Source organism: Halichoeres trimaculatus, unplaced genomic scaffold (assembly GCF_033239565.1).
Source record: "Halichoeres trimaculatus isolate MK-OKI-2021-1 unplaced genomic scaffold, fHalTri1.1 fHalTri1_scaffold_1, whole genome shotgun sequence".
Lineage (NCBI taxonomy): Eukaryota > Metazoa > Chordata > Actinopteri > Labriformes > Labridae > Halichoeres > Halichoeres trimaculatus.
Window position 1 is genome coordinate 20681880 of NW_027437179.1, and position 23603 is coordinate 20705482.

The window sequence follows — 23603 nt, forward strand, 5'->3', positions numbered from 1 at the left end:
AAACTGTTAATGTCCCATATCCATTTTATTCACATGCATTAATGTCTTTAGGTGTAGCAGGGTTTTCCAGATGGGATGTGAGGGTCAGGAGGATTGTTCATTTCCAAACTTCCATTTTTATAGAGGACTTCCATTTTTATAGGGGAAAAGGGGGAATTGACATAAAGCAAGTCTACAAAAAGAAGTTCTTACTTTACCAACCACATCAATACTTTGGTTTCACTATGAGTAAACAATATTGAAGGTCAATTTTTGTAGAACCAGACAACTCCTGGTTGTTTTGACACATTAATAAGGACTGACATGAGTTGGAGCAAGCGTCTACACAAAATCAAATGACTCCTTGTTTTGTCAGAATGAAGCTCAGGTCGTTTTATGGGTCAAAAATAAGGGCAGTGGCAGCTGCTGCAGAAGGGGAGGGAGAAAAAGAGAAAGGAGAGGAAGATGAGCAGAGAGACTTCAGGGAGAACAAAGAAGGAATGAAGAGATAGCATTAAAAGAGAAAGCAGCTGACCTCAAAACACCCCAGTATGAGCTTCCTCAGAACAGAGGATGGATTTAAACAAATCAAAGCTTTGCACTTGAAAATAATCCTCATTTGATAGCTTTTTATCATCCAGACTGGGGTAGAGCAGCCAAAGCAGAAAAAACTCAGATAAGCATATCTCTGTTCATTAATGCATAGACATACTGTATGGACATGAACACATAATATTGTCCTCTATTGTCTTTTTCAAACAGACGCAAGACTAATCCTTCAGATGACGTGAGTTCACCGCCCATCTCAAATTTCTGTCTTTTCTCTGCCTGACAAAATCTGTCCTCTGTCTGGGCTTCTTAAGTGAAGAACAGTTTCTTCCTCGAGTCAATTTAACCAAGGTAGTGCTGAAATAGACAGGCTATTTTCAGTTTCAAGGTGTGTGTGTGTGTGTGTGTGTGTGTGTGTGTGTGTGTGTGTGTGTGTGTGTGTGTGTGTGTGTGTGTGTGTGTGTGTGTGTGTGTGTGTGTGTGTGTGTCAAGGTCTGCCGGTGTGAATTCAAAGTCCATATGTTGCAATTTCAATATTTGAGACAAATCAGACAGCCATCCACTGCTCTCCACACCTCCGTCTTTTCGTCCCCTCCTTCTTTGTAAAGGACCCTATTGCTTCTCTACCTCCAATGCTCACATCATTTATACTTCCTTGTCTCCTTTCCTCCTTTTCTCTCATATAAGCACCAGTCCCATTTCCACTGACAGCACGGCGAGCAATTAGGTCAGCAGTTGGCTTATTTAAAGCACGAAGGCCTAAATTTGCTCTGTCATTTAAGAACATCAAAGAAGGCGATAAATCTCACAAAGTCGACAAGTACGAAATGCTTTAAATGCAAAAGTATCAAAATAAGCCTAATTTGAGGAGTTGGATCACACAGTGCACCCTCTGTTGCACTTTCAGAGGGGTCGATGTGAGGTTTTACATCAAATATGCATGTTCTCATGAGGCCAGCTCACAGCCAGGAACAAGAGCAGAGTGTTCAGGCATTGTGAAGGTCATCTCTGGCACAGCAGAGGTCCAGATGGATCGGCAGACTAAGCCCTGTGTATTTGCCTTCAATGTCACCGAGGTTGAACTGTGATTGTGATGACCTCAGTGAACAGGCATGAACCTTAAGGTCTTTAAAAGGTGGGTGGATTGACTGAAGCACTAAGCCTAGCTGACAAAGAGCTGATTACCACCCGGGTCATTGATCTCAGAACAGTGGTGTGACCTATTGGCACTTCAAGTCCTGCAAGAGTATAAGAGTAGCTCCACAAAGAGCTTCTGGGGGAAAAAGTGGTGTGGAAACAACTGTGAAGCTGCTCTTTACTCTTGCAAGGCTTCTGGAGGGGGCATGCAAGTTTGCCCATCCAGTCTATGAGTGTTTTGTTGACTTAGATAAGGTTATGACTGTGTCCCCCAAGGGGTCTTTTGGGGGATTCTGCAGGAGTATTGGATCTGGAGATGTTGTTGTGAACTATTCAATCCCTGTATGATCAGAGTGAGAGCTGAGTCCACATATTTGACATAAAATTAGAGTTTGTTTCCAACAGGGTTTCCCCTTTTCATAGATTCTGTTTGTGGTCTTGATGGACAGGATCTCAAGGCACAGCAGGAGGAAGAGGTTCTTGAAGATGATGTTGTTCTGTTGGCTTCTTCAGGCTGGCACCTTTAGCAGGTAATAGGCTGGTTTGCAGCTGAGTGCAAAGCAGCAGGGATATAAGGCTTTGGTTATCTCATAGAAAACAGTGGATTTCTCTCCCTAGGTGGGGACTGACAGTCAAGTATCCAAGGGTCTTGTTTATGAATGAGCAGATAATGTATTGTGTAATCTACAGGCAATTGAAGATAGGGCTGAGCTTGAAGGCGATGATCTAAATTTACAATTTGCCCTACTCTCCAGCCTTCACCCACGGCCATCAGCTATGGATGCTGACCCTGAAAGGGGACATATCATGCTTGTTTCTCCTTTTCACTATGCCAGACTAGGATGCCTGTAAAGCATTTCTGCCCTCAGTACAAGTCATTTAGTTCCTTCATTGCCCCACAATAGCATTCTCAATATCCTCAGTTTAGGCCATTCTGAATATCTCGTTGAAACACTCCGTTTCGAGAATGACCTCCAGTAACCTCGCAATGTCACAACCCTTTGTGCTCTGATTGGTCAGTTCTATCAGAGGGGCGGAGGGGGTAGAGCCAGGGGGCGGTTTTTGCAGCATGGCAGTATTTACAAAATTGCCCCATTGAATGGAGCAGACCGAGCGAGTTTGCTGTTTGCCAAGTTGCCAAAACTTCACCGTAAGGCATTGATAGCACTAATAAAATGGAAGAGTGTAGGATATGTCCTTTTTTATTGGACCCCGAGTCAGACCTGGACGGTTCTGCAGCTCTGGAGGAAGAAAATCCACCTGGACACAGATCATCTCAGGACGCTTCAGTGTGGTGAGTCAAACCGGTACTGTAACATGCATAGCTCATACGTTTATACTCGGCTCTTGGTGGGTGTATTCCTCGGTGGCGGTTGTGTGACTAACTGACATCACAGAGGAGGAGCTGCTTTATCAGATTACTCCAATAAAAAGAGAGGATCCTTGTGTCGTCATGAAGGTCGAAATCTCGCGGCCAAATGGCAATGACTTATTTTCAGAGGCATCAAATCTCGTTCTAGGATATCAGAAAAAATACAATATCTCATTTTTTGAAAATTCAGGGGGTGTAAGGTCTTCTTTTCAAATTTATTATACTATTTGTAAGTAGTAAATCAGGGATCAGCATGATATGTCCCCTTTAAGAATGACATTGTGGATACGCATCTGAAAAAAGTTTGCTCCAAAGGGCGGCTTGGCTTGGTCTTAGGTATGGCAGAGCTTGGACATCAACAGGGAGCTCAGAGTATACACCGCTCCTTTGCATTGAAAGGAGTCAGACTCAGTTTAGTTGGTCCTGACACTGAATAAGGAACCCTTCTGGTTGCCTCACTTTGGAGGTGTTCTGGGCATATCAAAACTGGAAAGAGGCCAGCTAGACCCAGAACTGGTTGGGAGGATCTTATACCCCACTTGGGCTCTGAACACCTCAGGATCCCCCAGGTGGCACCGGAAAGTGCTGCTGGGGGTGTCCTGGTTGATTTGCTTGGACTGCTGCCTCTGAGACCCAACCCTGAATACACAAAAAGAAAAGGATGGATGGTTGAACTTGTCTACTAACTAAATATGAAATATTCTTTGCCCTCTTTATTTTTATTCAATGCCATTTGGTTTACAAATCAGAAATTGTGATGTACTCGTAAAAAGGAACAAGGTCATTCCCAGCAGCATCACTCTTAGCTACTTTGTGTGACGCTCTAATTATCAAAAGTTAACATGCTATTAGCAGATTTAAGGTCTTAAACATGCCATGGCGTGGTTGAACATTATTCATCAGCTGAGAGCGTTAGTATGCTCACATTAGCATTTCACTCAAAGCAGGACTGTGCCTGAACACAGCTTCACAGAGCTGCTAGCAAGGCTGTTTATTCTCGAAAACAGGTTTAGAGAGGAAAACCAATACAAAGAATACACCAGAGAAACACAAAACTGACACAAAAACACAAATCAATGTATACACACACCACACATACGCACAAATTACCCCTTGGGGCAAGTCGCTCAGTCAATTCAAGCTGTTATTCACACTAAGTGTTGTAGTGGATTCAGCCCTGCTCCCCTCTGAAATCAATCGATTCTCCATGCTTGTGATTAAGCATCAATCCCCTAACCAGCCTCTCACTCTTCTTTGTCAGGCTGTCACACAAGGCAACAATGTTAGGATCCATTGATGAGACACGGGGCATGACTGGTGGCTTCAGAGAGAGATGGTAGTAGCACACAAACACACAGACCTACTTAACTGCATTATTTCACTCTTAGTGTGTTTAATGTTGTGTATTCGGCATGGTGTATGTAAATCAGCAGATGTGCACAAGCATTCATAATGGTTACAAAGCTAGCCTGAAAGCCATTTGTCATGAGAAAAATGTTGACGTTTAGGCTTCATTTCATCATAATCTGTTCAGAAGTAGCATTAATGTACAGACCTGATTCAAGCTGGTATGCCTTAAAGCCAGCACACTCAATGTGCAGAGAAAAAAAAACAGGTCATGGGCACCAAAGATTGAGGTTAGTTGGTTTTTTATGAAATAGTAACAAAGAATGCACTGACATGACATTAATAATGTTGTAAATAGCTAGCAGTCATATGCATTAAGAATAAATTCACATTACCAGAGTGATTCATTCACTTTGAAATGAGTCTGTTTATCAGTAAAATCAATGGAGCCTCTTTAAATTACAGCTGCCAGGGTGCTCCGTTATCGCCGACACAAAACATGAAGCATGAATAACGCAGCACTTAAAAGGTTAATGATATGTTTAATAGCTGTGTTATCTTCTGCTGCACACTGAACGTACTTTTTAGTGTGCAGTGAAGTGTGTGGCCACAGGTTTAATATCCCATGTTTCTTAAAACAAGGGCAGGAAGCAAAAGGTATGCAGAGGCATATACATGCTGTGACAAGGGCCCCCTAAACTAATGCAGTATCCTGCAACCAGTGGGATTTATCACAGAGCTGTTGTCTGTATGTCTAAGCCAGACAACTGCTGTGAACATGTTTGTATTAAATTGCCTTGTTTGGTAATGACCTACATCATAGTTTGGTTTTACACTTGGGCAATCTTTTTTTATTCTCAGGCACATTAAGAGTGATAGATACTGCTCCAGGTGGGATATCAAGTGCTGTAAATTGAGGGAATTTGTCATAAATTGCTCTGGCATTGGGTTTTCTCTTACAAGTGTTTTGCTGCGTTTAACTGTTGCGCTCATTATTTTGTTGCTGCTTATGCTCATTTGCAGCTATTGCTGCTTCGTTTTTGTTCAACACTTCTGTGTTGCTTTAACAACTTTTCTGATCAATGTAAAGATTCAACCAATATATTCCATGTCACAGCTGTCATAGGTTTAACTCCCAGTGACTCTCAGTTTTGTTTCATGTCTTATCTTACCTCTTTATGACTTACATTTCTGTGATGTGGCAGTGCGGGGCATATGTTTACATTTTACATCCATGTTCAGTCTCCAATTTTTTCTTTTTCTGGACCTCACAGGAGTAAAAACTGTATTTCTGACTTTGCTTATATTGTCTCCTTTCACAGCTATTTGATACAGGTACAATTCTCCTTTTGTAATGTAATTAGCCAACAGTTGTACGATGGGCTACAGCTCTCGTCTGGCAGGAATACTGTATTTTCAAACTGCCATCAATAAAAACACTGCAAATATTTCTAGATTTCAAAATTATGTCCAATCCCTAACAAGAAATACCCAACAACATATCTTAAGAAATAAAGAAAACCCTGAGAACTCTGTTCTCCTCTTGAAATTGGTGCAGCACAATTAAAAATATATTATATTATCCTCATTTGAAGTGATGCCATGTTAACTGTTTTGCTTATCCTTCTTCTGAGTTGCTAGGCGCCACCCTGTTGGCTATGGCTGCCTTTTTTGCAGCTCTCCCTTGTTTGTCCGTTTCTTGTAATTTTTTCGTCTCTCTTTCGTAATCTTTGTATTTGGAGTGGATCATTACTTTGTATGGCTCATTTGTTGGTCATGGACACCAAACTTTTTGTGGCTTCAGTGATATTTTTACTACATTTTCTCTGGTGTTTGTCTGGAGATCCTACATGTAACCATGTCTGCATTGTTTACATATGAACTCAGCTGTTAGCAGCGTGTAGCATGTCAATGCTAACTGGTGTAAGGCCTGATGTCGTCCCACAAGGTGAGGAGAAGGAGGTGAGAACGACTGGTTCTCAGGTGTGAGCTATGAAGTGATGACATGGACCTGTCCTTCCATTCATCGTTATTGGGAACATAAGATCTGTCACCAATAGCGATGGACGAGCTAGCCGCGCTAACCCAGTAACCAAAGGTATACCAGAGGGCACTGTGACTTCAGTTTTTTTGTACTTGTTACAATGACTTTAAGTTCTATTCTATTCTATTCTATTCTATTCTCTGTTTCTAATGTTAGATTACACACTGTTCCAGAACGAGACTTCATAATGTAAATGAAAGCAGCTTGTATTGAAGTCTTTATCTGATAAAGTTTTACGAGAACAACACAACTTAAATATTCCCTTTATTGGGCTGATACGTATCATGCTTCTTTACATTTTCAACATCTTTACGTTTTCTTCTGTTCCTCCTCTCTTATTCTGAATACAGCCTCAAATGCTAAAGATACTTCTGTGTTTTCTAATCCATGTGTTCAGTGTAAAGTCTGAAATCAGCCTGTGCTGATGGACTTAACAGAGCCTGAAGCTTGTGCGACCCCTCAGGAGCACTATAGTACATTATGTGTGACACAAAAGCCTGTTGGTGATTTTATTCAACTTGAAATACATGGGCTTCATAGTTAACTGTGGTGACTTGGAGCGTTTCTTAGTTATCAGGTTGGCTCTAGTCTTCAAGCAGATGGCATGACAGGTCTGTTTATAAACAGAGACACCTGGTTACATTCGCTACGCACTAACTGGATGTTATGCAAACCTGGATCTCTTAACATTGTTATTGCATTACTCATTACAGAGGGTATTCAGTGAGTAATTCAGTGATGCATTCTTGAAATGTGTCTCTAAGCCTGTATGAACTCTATTTCTGTTTTCCTAAGGCTCAATACATGCTAAATTTTGTAATACTGAAGATACAGCAAAAGCGGATACAGGTCCTGACTTCCTTAATCTTTGTCAGTTCCACTTGTAAGAACTGGGGTCAAGTGCTTATTATGTGGAGCGTGAGATCATATAAACCATTTCTCCAACTGCTAGAGCACAGAGCTCAATATCAGCTCACTAGTTTTCCATTTATAAGTCCCACCAACTAATGTCTGACAACACATATACTCCTCTTATTTGTCTGCTCTGTCACACTGATGCTACAGATAGCCTCAACTCAACTCTAGTCAGAGTCTGTTCACTGCTCTCGGAAAAAAACAACAACACTAACAAAAAAATAAAACATTGTCTCATTAACATCAGTTTCTACAAATTATCTCTCCGTGCTGCACATGCCTGAATATGTATTTTTTTTCCACCCTGCTTGAGGCTTTATTTTCTCGTCTGGTTGGATTGTTAAATCAAAACATCAATTACAGCATGCATACTTTATTTCTTCCAGCCCCCACAGAATAACCACATTATAGCAGCTCTATTCATTTTTTAAAACAACCAGCAGCAGTCATGCTATGATTACAATAAAAAATGGCAGGTAGCTGTACAAGAAATGTATCAAGACAAAGATTGCGCTCATCAGAGGAATGAAAATCCCTTTTAGACAAATCTGAAAATATTGCACAAAGATATTATATCCTCATTTCTAACGTCTGTCACTGGTGCTGTAAAATGCTGGTGCAACATGATAAGTACTCCAGTGCTAAAAGAGCTTATTCCTCACTTCACCACTTCTCAAATGCACTGACAATTTGTCAATGATTCAGCCTGACGAGGATGGGCTGGAAGGTTAGTGTGAATTAGCTTTCCCGGTTCTGATCTACAGTGACTTTGCAGAAAAACAGGATGACATAATTAGCTGCTTGCTCCTCAGTTAATCCAAGGTCACTCCAGGCCATTCAATCAACACTGCTTATGATTTGACTGACACTGATAACATTGTTAATCTGCTATGACCAGATAATCATCAAGTGATGTAAGGCTTGGGTTTCAAACTAAGGGTGACCTTTAAGGATGGCTCTAAAGTTACTGAAAGAAGCGCCCATAGCTGAACTCTTCTTTCAAACCCTTGCTATGAAAATAAGAACAGTTTCTCCGTCTCTCTAATGATGTATCATAAAGCATACATGAGGTCAGATGACAAATCTTTAAAATAAATTCTCTGTGATGACTGCTTTGTTGAAGGCTGGATAGAGAGGAGCACAGTGCATTATTTACTTTTACATGATCAATGCTTTTAGGATTCACTGATTTCTTCCAAAGCCAAATAATAAAGGAGCACCATTTCCATTAGCTGATTGGATAAATTGGCTTAAACTGATTACAGACATATGTGTAAAACACATCTATATCAACACAATCAGCTGGCACTTAGTGTAAGGCTTCTTGCCAATGCCAGCCTGACCACAGCAGACAACCAAACCCTGGTCAATGTAAAATCTTCCCAAAAATCAATTGAGTTTTCATTTGTGATCTTGTCACAGAAAATAAAGCCTGAGACTCCATCAAGAAGCCACATCTGTTCTGTGCTTAAGCTATATCTATTATTGGCAGAAATGTCAGTCTTCCTTTTATCTAAAGGTGTTTGTATAGATATCGTAAAGGTAGAGCTTTTGGCAAATTTGTTATCCAAAGACTTTCCTGTGTGGGTTCTGAAAAAAGTTCGAAGATGTAGCTAAGTCTCGAGCCACCTGTGTTCAAGTCGGAGTACATTTTTTAATTCCTCTTTTTTTAGTGACCCAAAACTCTATTTTATTGAGTTTGTTGTTGTTTTTTCTTTAAAAATACCCCATTTCATCTGGACCTAGTTCTCTCCCACCTGTTTGAGGTTAAGTGAAAATTCTACCTTGCTAATTGAGCTAAATGGAAAGTCAAGGATCACTCAAAGCATGTGAACTTATCCACTGTGCATCACAAAGATCAATTTTCTGTGTTTGTCTTTTCTCTAAATGCTGAGATATTACCAACAAAGGATTGTTCAACCAGTCCAACAACAGGCCATCTTTATATTTTTCAAGGCTGATGACCAAGGCCATAAGCAGGCAGGCGGGATATTTATCTATTTTATCTGTTTTCAATGCAAAAACGTTGACCACATCCACAATCCAGTGTAAGGTGTTTGCCACCACTGCCCAACCACTTTCTGTAATTTTTAATCTACCAGGATGTGCATGCTATTTTATCAAATTTATATATTTAATTGTAAATTATAAATACTGTGAAATACTACGAACTCTTGAATTTACAGTTTTACATGAAAAAAAGTTGCCTGAGAATTCAGGTTTTCTGGCTCATGTTTGAGAATAAAAACAAATTAACTTTGAAACTCCCCACTTCTGCTCAAAATAATGAAGCGAAGGAAAATCTCTGAAAAACAGAGTCAGAGCTTGAGCACTTCATGATGCTGGGTGGTTTTCTCATTTTATGACAGCTGGTCTAATAAATTTGTTAAGCACTGCATTTACACTGGTTTGTCAAAATCCAATCCAACTAACAAGCTTGTTGATACACAAGGGTATGTACAGAGGAATAAACTGTACACACAAATACAAACACAGAAAGAAAATGTCAGTATTTGAAGTTAATGACTGCTCCATTACAGATTCTGATTCTGAGAACCAGCAGGCATCCTTCAAATTTAAGAGCATCAGCTTCTGATCCAATGAAACTGTACTTTGATTGGTGAGACTGGACAACCATTATGAAAAGGAAGAAAAAAAGCTTTGATTGACGCTGACAGGGAACAAAACATGCAGAGATGAGATCCTGACGTCAGTTGTGGGGAAACGAGCTCTTCTGTAGCTCCACATAAAAGACATGGTCTGGTATGTGCATTCATTAACACACGACATGAGGCAAGTGTTCATGTCTCCTGAGATTTAGCACTAATCACTGCTCGTTTGTTTGTCAGGAGCTGGTTTGATCTGAACCTGGCATTTTCTATGTCTGTATTTATCTCCACCATTCTCACTTTCCTCCTTCCCTCTCACTGTGTGATATCCTTTATGAGTCACCCGCAGGTCTGTGCTGCAGAGGATTCAGTAATTACTCCACAAAAACTCATATCCAAAGCCATGGCAGGTTTATTTATAATTTAAAAAGCAGGGCATATCAAAGTTTCCAAAAATCGAAACAGGTTGAAAGAACACTGGGAGATATAAGCACAGGAGGAGTCAAGGCAGAATACATAAAGCACAAGAAAGAAGAAATGAAGCTGAGAAAGTGAAAGCTGATTTGTAAGAACTTTAAGTATACACATACTATAAACTTACATAAACCTGAATCAACAATCTCATCATCAATCTCTTTGGTTGCATTTGATTACCTTTCTTTACCCATTCCTTTATGCTTAACTTTCTTGGTTTTTCCTTTCCTTACCTTTGTGATTGTGTGCCGCACCCTCATTGTCTACCCAAGACAAACAAATCTAATCTCTGTCTTAGGATGTTCAGCTTTAGTTCTTCAATGTATCCTTTCTACTTCGTGTTCACACCAAATGTGAATATGTGCTCAATTTGCACGTTTATAAATGCCAGGCTGTGTTGTGTTTTCTCACCTTATTTGTACTAGCTTTGCAAGTACCCAAAGACATCTCAAGACAACTTGTGAGGGTGAAGTGATTTTTTGCAAACACTACTCTGGTCTCTTTTCGTTAAAGTTGAGCTTGCGCTGTGAGGCCTGTTGTGCTCATTAGGACAGAGCAAACTGAAGTCACAAAGAAAGGTTTTTAAAACTAAGCAGGCAATGTGACCTCTTCACTCACTTCCCACTGAACAAGCTCCTTTTTATTCCTGTTCCCATAAATAATACGAAGGTGTGCTACAAAGAGAGTTCAGGGAAGCCACACACAGACACAGTTAATTTGTCCTTTATTTTCCAGATGAATAAATATCTGCTGGTCCATACTTTCATACATCACCAGAGCATCTCCTTGATGATTGACTATCGCGGTGCATTTTGATTAGGTTCCAATTTTACAACTCTCACAAATAAGTGAATGAAACAAGTAGAATGCCAAATGCCCTCACACATTTGCATCATTCTTGCAAATAATTTGTTTCATTCATGCCACCTGACAAGAATTTGCGTCTACTTGTACTTTTACATTGACTTTACAAGTGATTTACTTGTGCCAGTTACACAGCAATCACTCAGATGTGGGACAAAACAAGGAGGTCAAGTTCGCAAAATAGGGTGGGTCTTGGCTCACTTCCATTTGAGCACTGTGGTGGCTCCCTTGTGGTGAGAACAAGGTCACCTCAGCAACCAGCACAGAAGCAGTAATGCACCTGGTTGCCAACCGTCCAGTCAAAACAATAGAAGAAGAAGGAGTAAAAGAGCCCATCTTTGTCAGACACATCAATCACATGTGGCATTTGTTTTCAACTCCAGACTGCAAGAGACTTTTGCCATGTGAACACAAACAAACCAAGGGAAAACTTCAACAACTGTGTCATTTTTGCTCCTGAATCTGAACAAAGCAACGAGCCACAGGTGTAAATACACCCATAGTGAGTCCCTCCGAGCAACTCAGGTTTATTTGGATCTGTGTCGCTGCCTCCAGAGATTCTTCAAGTGGTTTTATGACTTCAGAATTTTTCAAACGTTTTTTTGGGGGATAGGAGTGAGGCAATCACCAGGTCCTAATCCAAGATGAAATAATCTACATTCACATAGAATATGAGAGATTTGTCTGCCTGTAACAGCACAGGGCATCATGTCCAGCAATAAATGTTTTGTTTCAGTTTATGCATCATTGCTAACCCAGGGACCTAATAACTTCATTGTAATTATCAGCAGAGTTTTGGTTATGCATCAGACTTTTATGCCCATGTCTCCCCTAAACAGATTCAAAACAAATGAAAGAGGAAAGTTTAAGGTTAACGGGTCCATGTGTTTTACTATCCTAGCTGCCTTCAGATAACCTGTGGCCCGTTGTCATCTCGTAAGTGCATGTGTGTGTGTGTGCTGTGTGCTTCCTTTAATTGCCTCCTAAATGTGCATTTTGATAGCTAGCAAACTAATTAGCTCATGCACTAAAGCAGTTGTTAGAGTTTTTATTATAGAGTTAAACTTTTTTCAGGAACAGGCTTTTGAAATCCAAGCTATCTTCCACAGAAAGTGCATTTATCGCCAATTTTCAGTATTCTCAATGAGGAGAGATTGTTATCTCCAGCTTGTTGTCCCCTAGAGAGAAATCACTGCACCCAGCGACTTTTTTGGAGCACTCTGTCTTGTTTGTATCACAAAAATAGAAACATATCATTTCTGCCTCTTTGGCAAAAGTGAAAATACACCAATCTCAGCATGACATACTGTTTCAGAATGATGGAAGGACGGGAGAACAATTACATCCCAGACAGATGCCTTATTTATTGCTGCTGATGAATCTTATTTGATATGATGCTCATCTTTTTAAGCTGATTAAATCTGTGTATGTTTACTAAAATGACACAAAATTAAGTGCATACCAATACTCTTGAGTCTTTCCCGACCCCTATATTTACACGTGAATACACTCTTCTTTTTGCCACTAAATTAACTGCTTGGTGGGTCAGCTGTTCTAAACACAGATGAAAATATTTCACAAGATCTCTTGCCATATGAAGGGCTCCGAAAACTACCTTGAAGAACTATCACTGCTTTCTGCATCCTCAACTTCACTTACAAGAATTAAGACATACAGGTTTGACTGCATGTAAAAAAATCCTGTAAAAGACACATACTGGTTTATAACCTGGATCAGATCAAAGCACTGAGCCATCATACATCAGCTCACAGCTTCTGCTGCTGCTCCAGAGCTATCAGTTTCTTGTTAAATAAGACCAGTGCTTAATGGAGTTGTGGCTTTACAGATCACCATTCTCCTTCACTTCTAATGGAATAAGATAAGAAGCATTCCAACTGCACAGTTATTGCAGTGTATTATTAATACTGTGGGCAATTAGGATTTAGTGGGAATGATACCAATGAAGTAAAAACACAGATGCAGAGTTGGGGAGTAGGGTTATTTCTCTGGGCTGGTAATTTGAGAAACTCAGTCTGTTTGTGTATGTATACAAGTATGATACCATCTTTTAGCGACACGTTATCAGAAGGTTTTAAGTATGTGATGCAAGCTTAACGTAACACTGTGTAAGAACAAAAGTGACATTTTGTTCACAGAGGTGCACAGTGAGGAAACCATTTCTAATGCATCACAGTAACTCTGTTTTTTCTCCTTTTTTCGAACCACAGCTCTACTGCATATTTCTGAGATTGATTTAGATATAAACAGTTATTAAAAGCCGTAATTTAATCTAATAAAAAGAAAAGAGTTCAAGGACTGCAGTACACCAAGATACAGATATTCTTAATTTTTAGAAATGCTAAAACCTCATACAGATTTCCAGACAATCCACATTTTTGTCCATTAAACTGTAAATATTTCTCCAATATTTGAAGACCAACAAAACTACAATTCATTTTATTGCTTACAATTTTCAGCTATTAGTCATTTTACTTAGACAAATCACATTGTGGCCTTAAGTCATCTAATGTAGTTTACTAACTAGCCTTTATAATTTCCAACACCAATGTCAGCGCTGGATTATTATTTATAACTTTCAGATTTCTTCAAAAATTAGACAATTAAAACATGTATGTTCACCACTGTTCAAATGACTCAACTCTAGATTCACTCAGCCCTGCTAGACCTATGAGAGCTACGAGCAGACTCATTAGGCTACACTGCAAAAAAAAAATAAAAAAGCTTATCAAGTGTTTTTCTTTTAGTTTTAGTAAAAAATGACTTTTTAGTCTTAATATTAGCCCCTTTCACCTGACCAGTCCAGAAAAAAATGTCTTATTTCAAGTTCTTTAAAGATGGAAATGAGGTCTAAGCTGCCTGTAACAAGTAAAAAAAAAGTCGTCAGTGGGGTAAGAGAAATGTGCTCGTCAAGATTACTATAATGTCCCCACTGGCAGATTTATTTACTTGTTACAGGCAGTTTAGACCTCATTTCTGTATTTAAATAACTTGAAATATGACATTTTTCTGGACTAGTCAGGTGAATGTGGCTCATATCAAGTCTAAAAAGACATATTTACTGAGACTAAGACAAAAACACTTGATAAGATTTCATTTATTTTGCAGTGTAAATCACAGGGGTTTTGCAGAACCTTAATTCCTAAGAGATGGGGTTTGTGCTATTTTGGAGAATTGTACTGTCCCTCTAGTACCCCTGTAGTAGCAAACCATGATCAACAACTCGCTAAAATCCCAGTTTTCTCTCTTTTACCGGTGTTGTAAAAAAAAAAAAATTCAGCCTCTGAAACATTTTACAACCCTCTTGCAATTGACCAGCCCCTCTGAAGGCCTGTAGAGGACAGATCTTTGTGTGTGAAGCCCGAACAAGTCGACAAAACCAGTGAGGACCTCGTCATTTCAATATGTTTCCTTTAGATCTTATGAAGCCCCTATGCTATTTTCAGAGCAGACCATTTGGAGCAGTTCACAGACAGATTTGATTTCTACAACATAAGGTAATACATACTAACATAAGAATATGTTGTGGTTTGAAATTCTCCCAAGTTTATCATTGAAATCCAGCATTATTACTTTATATCCAATGTGAGAAAGCACAACATCCCATCTTTAACAGAAACTGGTTTGGATCCTCATCCCTAATGGCAGCTAATGTGTCCCCTGTAGTTCTACATACAACCAATACCAGGCAAAACACATGTGAAACCCCAGGGATCTTGCCTATGCATATTGTTTCTGTTAACTGATGCAGAATATGTATTTAAAGATTATCATAACTAAATCTCCATTTGGACTCTTCATAGACAATCTTGTTTAAGTAAAAAAAAAACTTTCTTCCTTCTTAAGCAGAAATACTCAGCCTTTGATGTGTTACTGTGATTGAGGCGCCCCCCAAATGCACCCACACTCACCCGCCTAATACAGTTTTGAAAAGCAAACAGAACAATGGAAGTCGACTTTGTAAAGTATCAGGCAGACAAGTTTCCCGCCTGCGTAGCTCAGGTGGCACAGATGACATTATGCAGAAGTCAGTTTAAAGTGAATCTATTCATCTGGAAACAATATGTGCCTGTGTGTGCAAGTGTGAAAGGGAAACGATGATCATGCCGAGGCACTGCGAGGAGATTTAACAAGGAAATTGAACTCAGAGGTGAGGCTCCTCTCTGGATGTTTTTCTGTTCTCTAATTCCATTTCTTACTGTGTTTGTTAGGAAAGAAGGAAAGGAGGGCTCACATCTCAGTGACACTCTGTCAAGAAAGTGGTGTCACTGGTAAGAAAGAACAAGTCTGTCACTTTAGAGGAAGGAAACAGTGGAAACTTTATCAGGAAAGGAGTGTGACAGGAAACCTTGGAGGAGGATGAAGTGTGTCCCTGAATAGGATCTGATACAGGAAATCAGTCAGGTCAGAATTTCAGAGGCCTCTTTTGGAATAGCTGCAGCAACGCAGGACTTAAAAGCAGCTCTACTGAGCAGCAATCAAAGATGCAATGTTTGAAAGTCTTCTTTTAATATCATCGTTTAATCATATGAAATTTGCAAACAGCTTGATAAGACAGTTTATTTTAGACTTGTGAGTTTTTAGAGCTTACTATCACACAAGAAAGCAAGCACGTAAGTTTAAGAAAGTCAGAGAGGACAACAAAACCCCTGCTTAAATAAGAATTTACTTTGTATTGATCACATCCAGGTACTATTTTTACACCAGCAAGACACGCTCTGATTGGTCAACAAACTTGATGAGAGGCATCATGAACAGCTAGAGTTAATGTCGTCTTATTGTTCTTGTAAGTATCATTGATCATTTTGGGACTAACAAAAAAACATACAGAGACTAACATTAATGCAGTAACTGAAACACAGTCTGAGGTCAAGACCTCTTGCTCAGACTGTGAAAACTTGCGCGAAAAGAGTGGAAACGACTAATTTCTGGAATCAAACGTCACCTACAGCAGTGAACAAACTCTGGCACCACAAATCTGCATCTTAATCTGATTTTTCTGTGTCAACATTCATCAGGACCTTGTTTTCACCATGTGGCTCTCAACAATCTCTGTCATGGGCCGTACATTGAGCAGGTGACAGTTTGATCTCTCCACCCTGAAACGCATCTTTTGACTACGGCCATTTTCTCCCCATTTTGTTTACCAATGGGCTCTTGCCTGCCAGAGGCTGGGGGCTAGCTGCTGGGGCTATCATTCATAGCAGTGAAGAGGAAAAGGATTAAGGCCACTAAGAGAGAAAGGCAGAGAAAGGGGTCTGCATTTTAATGCAGGCCTGAGTGTGGAACAGCCTTGTTGAGAGGAGGCTCTGTGGAGAGGGAGGAAAGGGGCAGAGACGGGAGGAGGGGGTCAAAGGGAGCTGCTAGTTGGAGAATAAGGGTGAAGGGAAAAAAGCAGAAACCACAAAATATCTGTGAAGAAATCAGAATGGTGCAGAAAAAAGAAGGAAGGAGGAAGAAGAAGTAAAGAGAGCATTTATGCAACAAAACAGCACATTGTGCTCGGCACAAAAACACTGCCTGCTCTGTCAACATGAGTGTGTTACATGTTATTTTGATTCCAGCAGCTGATGTAGTGATTACAGGTTTGTAGGAAGGAATAATTACTCTCTTTCATTTTTACAGATGCTTTTTCATTTCCTCATCTTTTTTACCTCCAAAGTAAAACAAAATTTGAAAGCTTTTACTGTCAGGTCCAGAGAACATCTTGTGAATTTCTCCTTGGGTGCATGATTTGCATACTCAAATCTAAATTATTTATGTTTCTCATCTCCTTGCTATCTGGTGTCTTAATATCATCAGATGATATTTTAATCACTGACTGGTTATATACTTTTCTGATTTTAGATAAAAACAGTTTGGCAAAACAATGATTGTTTCTGATTTTTTTTATTTGCCAGAAGACATTTTTGTCTTACAGGGCAGAGGCAGTTGTAAGGTGAGAGAAAGATAGGTTATGATGTAACAAAAGTACATATTGGATATGCATGAAAGATGCAGTATGTTTCCTACTTATTTTGCTATTGTGTCACCAACAAAATCCAATTTATTTTGCTTTTCAAGGCTGATAGCCCTGAGAATATGTAGCCAAACCTGAGAAACTCCAGTCAAAGTAACCTCAGACTCCTCCAATATTCTGGCCCACAAAAGCTGAAGCAGGAGAAACTGAAAAGTGAGGGAAATTTGAGTTTGATATAAAGAAAAGGAATCTATGTGATGGAAATATGAAACCATTTCGGAGAGAAGGATGACTTACAACACCTCAAAGGCTGTCAGCATTACAATCCAATGTACAGCTCAGTCAGGCCAACACAGAGCATGCGCTCTCACACACAGACATGTATTCAGACACAGAAACACAGACCTGACACGGATCCATCATAACAGCATTTCACACTCCATTGACCTCCTTCAGTCACGGCTGTTTGCTCGTATACACTGTCAGTTCTTCACTGCTCTCAGATGATTCAGCTGCTAAGAAAGGTCTCCTGATGATCACTTAGTGATGAAGGACACATAACAGCATTACTCAACATGGGTTCAATTAAGATGCCTATGGTGCTAAAAATCATGACATTTTCTGACAACTCAGTCTGTTGTCACTTTGAAGTGTCTAAGCCGGTGAATAATACTTGTTTATACAAATTAAGTAACAAATATGTTAATCAATTTTCCATTTGGGTCTCAGAGATGAACACTTAATGTTTGCTAAACCAATGACTCAGGCCACGAGATAATTTCTGCAGTGATCTGAACTACAACTTAATCCATTTAACAAGTCGAAATTTAATCCTGAGTATAGTTTTAGTTTCTCCTACGATTACCTTTGTCACCCTCAGGTGGGTGTTTTGAATAATTTTATGTAGCACATCTGTGTAGAGGTGCATAATTATCCTTGACTCTCCACACAGTTTGGAAATGTGCAGAAACATGGTGTGAAGATTCTCCATAGATGGTGCTTATTTGAATACATGCATTACAAAAAGGAAGCTGATAACATTGAGAAATTATTTTGAAAACTTTTACTCATATTGTATCTTTTATGATGAATATAAATATTACTTTTAAGCCTAGTGCATAGGCTGTCCCTGAATTTAAGTACAGAAGATGAAACTTTCCTAACCTATCTCTGTTTAAATAGCCTTCACCATATCTGCTGGGATCACACTCAAAAATAGCAATGCATGAAAAAACCTTGACATCCAAAAATGTCACCAATAATCCACTTTTCTTCAGAATCCTTCTGTTTGACAGCTGGGTTGTAATCTCTCCTTAAATCCTCGACTCTTAGGTGCACAAACAGCTCCCTTTGCAGCGCTAACGAGTGTTTCCTAGCGTCACACCAACCATAGAGGAATGTCATGTTGTGTTCAGAATTACAACAGCCTCAGTGGTAAAGCTCCCTGTTTGCCAATCTGAGTATGTGCCAGCCCTAGTATCCCAGCACAGCAAGGCTAGCATGGCTATTAGCTGCAGGGCAGGTGAAAAAAGGGTTTGGCTTCCATTCCTGTAATTCTGCAGTCCTCTCTGGGGTAGCGAGACAAGGGGGGGTTTAATTGAAGAGGATAGTGTTGGGTTTTTGGACACGTAATGGACGAATTAGTTGATGTCAAACTGTCCTAGATCAAGTCAAACTACAGTGCTTTGATTTCAAGGGGGATTTCATAGTGGGAGGCTTTTAATGGTAGGGGTGCAGCACTTTTTCAAGGGGAACCAGATGACTGGTGCTTAAGATTCAGAGTTAGGGAGAGAAAAATAAGCAAAACAAAGAGAGAAAAAACAACAGAGGCACTGAATTTTCTTTTCTTACTCAATTTTGTGTCTGTTTTGATACTTTTAACAATCAACAGATTGATAATTGCTAGGCGCCGCCCTGTTGGCTGTGGCTGCCTTTTGCAGCAGCTCTCTCTCTCTTCTCTCTTTTTCTCCAGTGTTTGTCTGGAGATCCTACATGTAACCATGGCGGCATTGTTTACATGTGAACTCAGCTGTTAGCAGCCTGTAGCATGCCAATGCTAACTGGTGTAAGGCCTAATGTCTTCCCACAAGGTGAGGAGAGGGAGGTGAGGATGACATGCTGGTTCTCAGGTGTGAGCTAAGAAGTGACGACATCGACCTGTCCATCCATCCATCGTTATTGGGAACATAAGATCTATCATCAGTAAGATGGACGAGCTAGCTGTGCTAAACCAGCCACAGAGGGAATACCAGAGGGCAGAGTAGCATCATGCTATTCACAGACATGGCTAACAGAGCTAGCATCAACTGAAGCTGAACTGGAGAATGATGGACAATCTGTCAGCATCTATTTTCTTATGGACCTTTTTGCACTTTCTATACACTTTCTTACTTTTGTTTTCTTGATTGCTGCTGTGATTTCAATTTCGTTGTACTTGTTACACTGACAAAGTTCTATTCTATTCTATTCTATTCTATTCTATTCTATTCTATTCCATTCTATTCTATTCTATAAGAACTGAACAAAGACTTTTTAAAAAATCCAATTCTATCCAATGTTTTCATTCAGTTCCGACATCTGTTATTGAAATCACAGCTATATCAAAAACAAACTTCAATTTGTTTAGCATGATCCAGTTCTGCAACTTAAATCCTGTTAGTTTTCTTGAATGCCATCTTGCAATGTTTGGTCATTTCCCAAAGTACCATAAAACAGCAAATACGCTCCAACAATGAGTAAACTGAAGGATTTTTGTTTCTGTCTAAATTATTCATTTTACATAGCTGGATAAACCTGCAAACCAACAGGAGGTACATAAAAATTGTCATTTCTCATTTTTGTTCTTACATCAAAACAGGCGCACCTTCTTCCTCCAAAACAACCTGTAAAAGTGTTGTAAATAGATGTGAAGCTGTGATCTATTTCCAAAAAAAGCTTTATTGAGAACAAGTTGAGAGAGGACACTAAGATATGACAGATTTGGTTTCTTCAGCAGACAACAGATTCCAAATGGGTAGGATGACGACATCTAGTCTCTCTGGTGTGAGGCCGTTTAAATATAGACTTCTGCTACTTTATCTGTTCCTGCAGCTTCACAGTCTGTTTATACTTGATCTCAGACTTCCTGTTATTTTCTTTATCTCTGTACTTTAGTACCAGCGACAAACTTTTTGTCTCAAGTCTTTTTCTATGTGATGTCTGTGTTTTAACTTATTTCCCGGCAGTAACAGTGAAGCACTTAAACAGAGCCCACACAATGAAGTCATAAAACCTTCACAAATCACAGCAGAAAACACAAAAAGTCTAAGATTCTTCCTATTTTCTCCATATTACTTTCATCCATCTATTGATGCAATATGGTGTAATGTTGCCCCCCTGACTGAGCAGTGCAATACTCACCTCCGACGCTGCAGATATTTAATACAGGCTGCCTCTATACATTATAAATGGCCCTCTGCAATATACCATCCCTCTAAGATGAAGCCACTGCACAAATAGAGGAAATAGAAATGACCTGCCCTTGGATTACCTCCAGGGATTTGAAAGTTTTATCTTGGTGCTTCATCTTTCTGTGACGCAAAATGCACATACCCTTCACATGCTTAAATGAACAGATGGCAATGTCAAGAGGTCAGAAAAGTCTCTGTGTCAAGTGGACAGCATCAACATAAGGAGAAGTAAGAAAAAAAGTTTTTAAAAAAAGAAAAAAAAAGAGAGTAAGAATCAAATTGTGATGTGAGTTAATATATGAGTTGTACAAGGCAACAATCACAGATTTTATTAAATAAATCCAACATGGCTGTAAGGCTGCTCTGCTTCTTTTTGTGTGTATAAGTGTGTGTGTGTGTGTGTGTGCAAGGGAGACAAGCAGTGAGGGCAGAGCGCGGCTGAGAGTGACGAGATGCGATGAGACACAGTTTGAGTGAGTGCACACTAGCAGGAGAGAGGGAGGATGAAAGAGAGAGGCAGAGTGTGTGAAAGTGGATGAGAGAGTGAGAGAACAAGAATGGGAGGATGGACATAAATGGCTACAAGTTAGCATGCCCTGCTATTTTTTTTTTTTTTTTTTTTGCAGTTGAAGCAAATTGAGGCCACTAACGCAGCAGTTAGGCTGCTTTTCAGGTCAGTGATAAAGCTGCGCTAAAAGGGTAGCCAGACCTATATCCACTGTTAATTTAATGGAATGAAAGAAACTGCAGTCCACAAAAAGATCCAAACATGTTTTCTCATGCAGGAGACCCAGACTGGAGATAATGTGATCAAACCGTTCTGAAAATCACTATTGATTTCTGTTGATTATATCCCGTGCAGAGCACTGCTGGATTTACATCCTCTGTTTCCTCTTACAGTGCTAAACAGTCTTCTTGAAAATTTTCGCTCATAGTTCTGGTTCTTTCTCTCTGATAGCATGCTGTCTACTCTCAACACTTCTGAGCTGAGCTGTTGGAAAGTGACTGCTGAGTGGACAGCGCTGCTTGTGTGATTCATGTGTGAGGTCGTGGTGTTACTGACCTTGTAAATATGGCAATGGGCGTCTGAGCTAAACCATGAACTATGGGAGGATGCAGGCTGGATGTTAGGATGAACCAGGGAACAGCTAATTGTAGTCACTTATCTCCCATGAATGATCTAAAATGTCAAAGAAATATATGATATTTCGCCTTATATAGAACCCAAGGCAGTTCTGCTGGCTAGATTCCCCACATAATTTGCCAACCTTAGCAGTGTTTTTAACCAATGACATGATTCTTCTCAGTGTTCAATATTGGCGAGAGAAAGACACAACTTGCTCTACTTCCCTGCGGACCATCTGGCATTTTGGTGATTTTTTTTTCACATTTTTTTTAATATCTTGCATTTCATTTTTTGCTCAGCAATCTTAAAAAAAACAAAACAACTTTGATATATAGCCATAATATGTTAAGCATCTTTGAATATTCAGAAAAGCACAACAAAAGTCCAATCCATTTTTATAACTATCACATTGTAAATTCTTGAGAAAGACTCACACAACCAGAAACAAATGAATAATCTACATGTACTTTTAGATTGTCCTACCTGATTTGACATAAGCTATTTATTTACGCATTTAACACATTGCTAATATGGCTTTCAGGATCTGATTTGATTGCTTGATTTAATCCCACAGTTTGTCATCAACATGTTATTAACAAAATCTGACAAGTCACTGCTGCCAACACCAGCCAAGCCTCCTGAACCTCCATCATGCCTCTCTTTACCTGTCAAAAATGATGCTGCTGATGAAACTGTGGAGGAGGAGCTGCATCACAACATCACAGACACATCGCCCACTGTTGTTTTGTTTCAATACCCACACAGACGCGCGCGCGCACACACACACACATACACACACATACACAAGGAGTGAGAGAAACCCTCGTCCTGTCAGAGCTTCTGTGAAATGTTCAAGAAACAGTCTATGTGTGTATGGTGTGTGTATTCAAACCCGCACAGACGCAGTGTAAATACTCAGTCCAAAAACAGCGTTTGAATCAGCATGAGTCACCATCCCACCCACTTTGCACGAAATGTTCACTCCTGTCTGACATATTTGACTTAATATCTAAAACACACACATACAGTGGGCGGTATGTAGGCTGTTAGACAGCAACGCGAAAAGCAATTCAACAGTTTTAGATGCTATAGAAACCTTTTTTTTTACCTTTAGCTGAAAATTGGAGAGGACCAATTGGAGGGTTTATCCGTGTTTTGTCCGTAACTTCCCGACCAGGGCATCAGTTTGTGAAGACGAGTTGAGAAGAAGAAGAAAAAGAGGAAGAAAACACTAACAAGCGTCTGTGGGGTAAACAGCAGCAGCAGCAGCAGCAGCGACGGCGCTTCCCTTTGGAGACCGGTATCAGTCGGTTTATGTGTCCGGTGAGTTTGTGTGTCTCCGACGGGAAAAAAAGCACGAGCCCCGGTCCACAGCGGTCTCCATTACCGAGCTTTATATTCACATCTGCAGAGAGGAGACGGCAGACTGACACAGAAAGAGAAAGATGGAGAGAGATAGAGGAGAGGACTGTCTCTGTCCTCTGTCAGACGAGCCGGGTTAGATACTGAGATCCTGCTGCAACCAACCAACAAACTCCAGAGAGAGAGAGCGAGAGAGACGGGAGGGGGGGCTTCAGTGTATTTTAAGCTACCTATCATTCATAGTATCCTTTCATGTGGCTCTCATATAATCAGGCTATTTTTCATTCACGTTAAGGCTTATAATTTCTTTAACCATGCAACTGTTCATTTTTTCCTTCTTTTCAAAAGCACAAAATTTGCTTGTTACCATGTCTTTTTTGTCACTGGCCTTGTGTATTT

General features: G+C 39.9%; 1 protein-coding gene across 4 annotated transcripts in view; it reads right to left on the reverse strand.

Moving 5' to 3' along the window:
• dlgap4b (discs, large (Drosophila) homolog-associated protein 4b) overlaps positions 1-23357 on the reverse strand; it is a 124516-nt gene extending 101159 nt beyond the window's left edge. For all 4 annotated transcript variants that reach the window (XM_074665770.1, XM_074665749.1, XM_074665760.1 and 1 more), the window contains exon 1: positions 22951-23357. The gene's annotated coding sequence lies outside the window, so the exon portion shown is untranslated. The remainder of the gene's footprint in view (positions 1-22950) is intronic.
• Between the last annotated feature and the right edge of the window lie 246 nt (positions 23358-23603).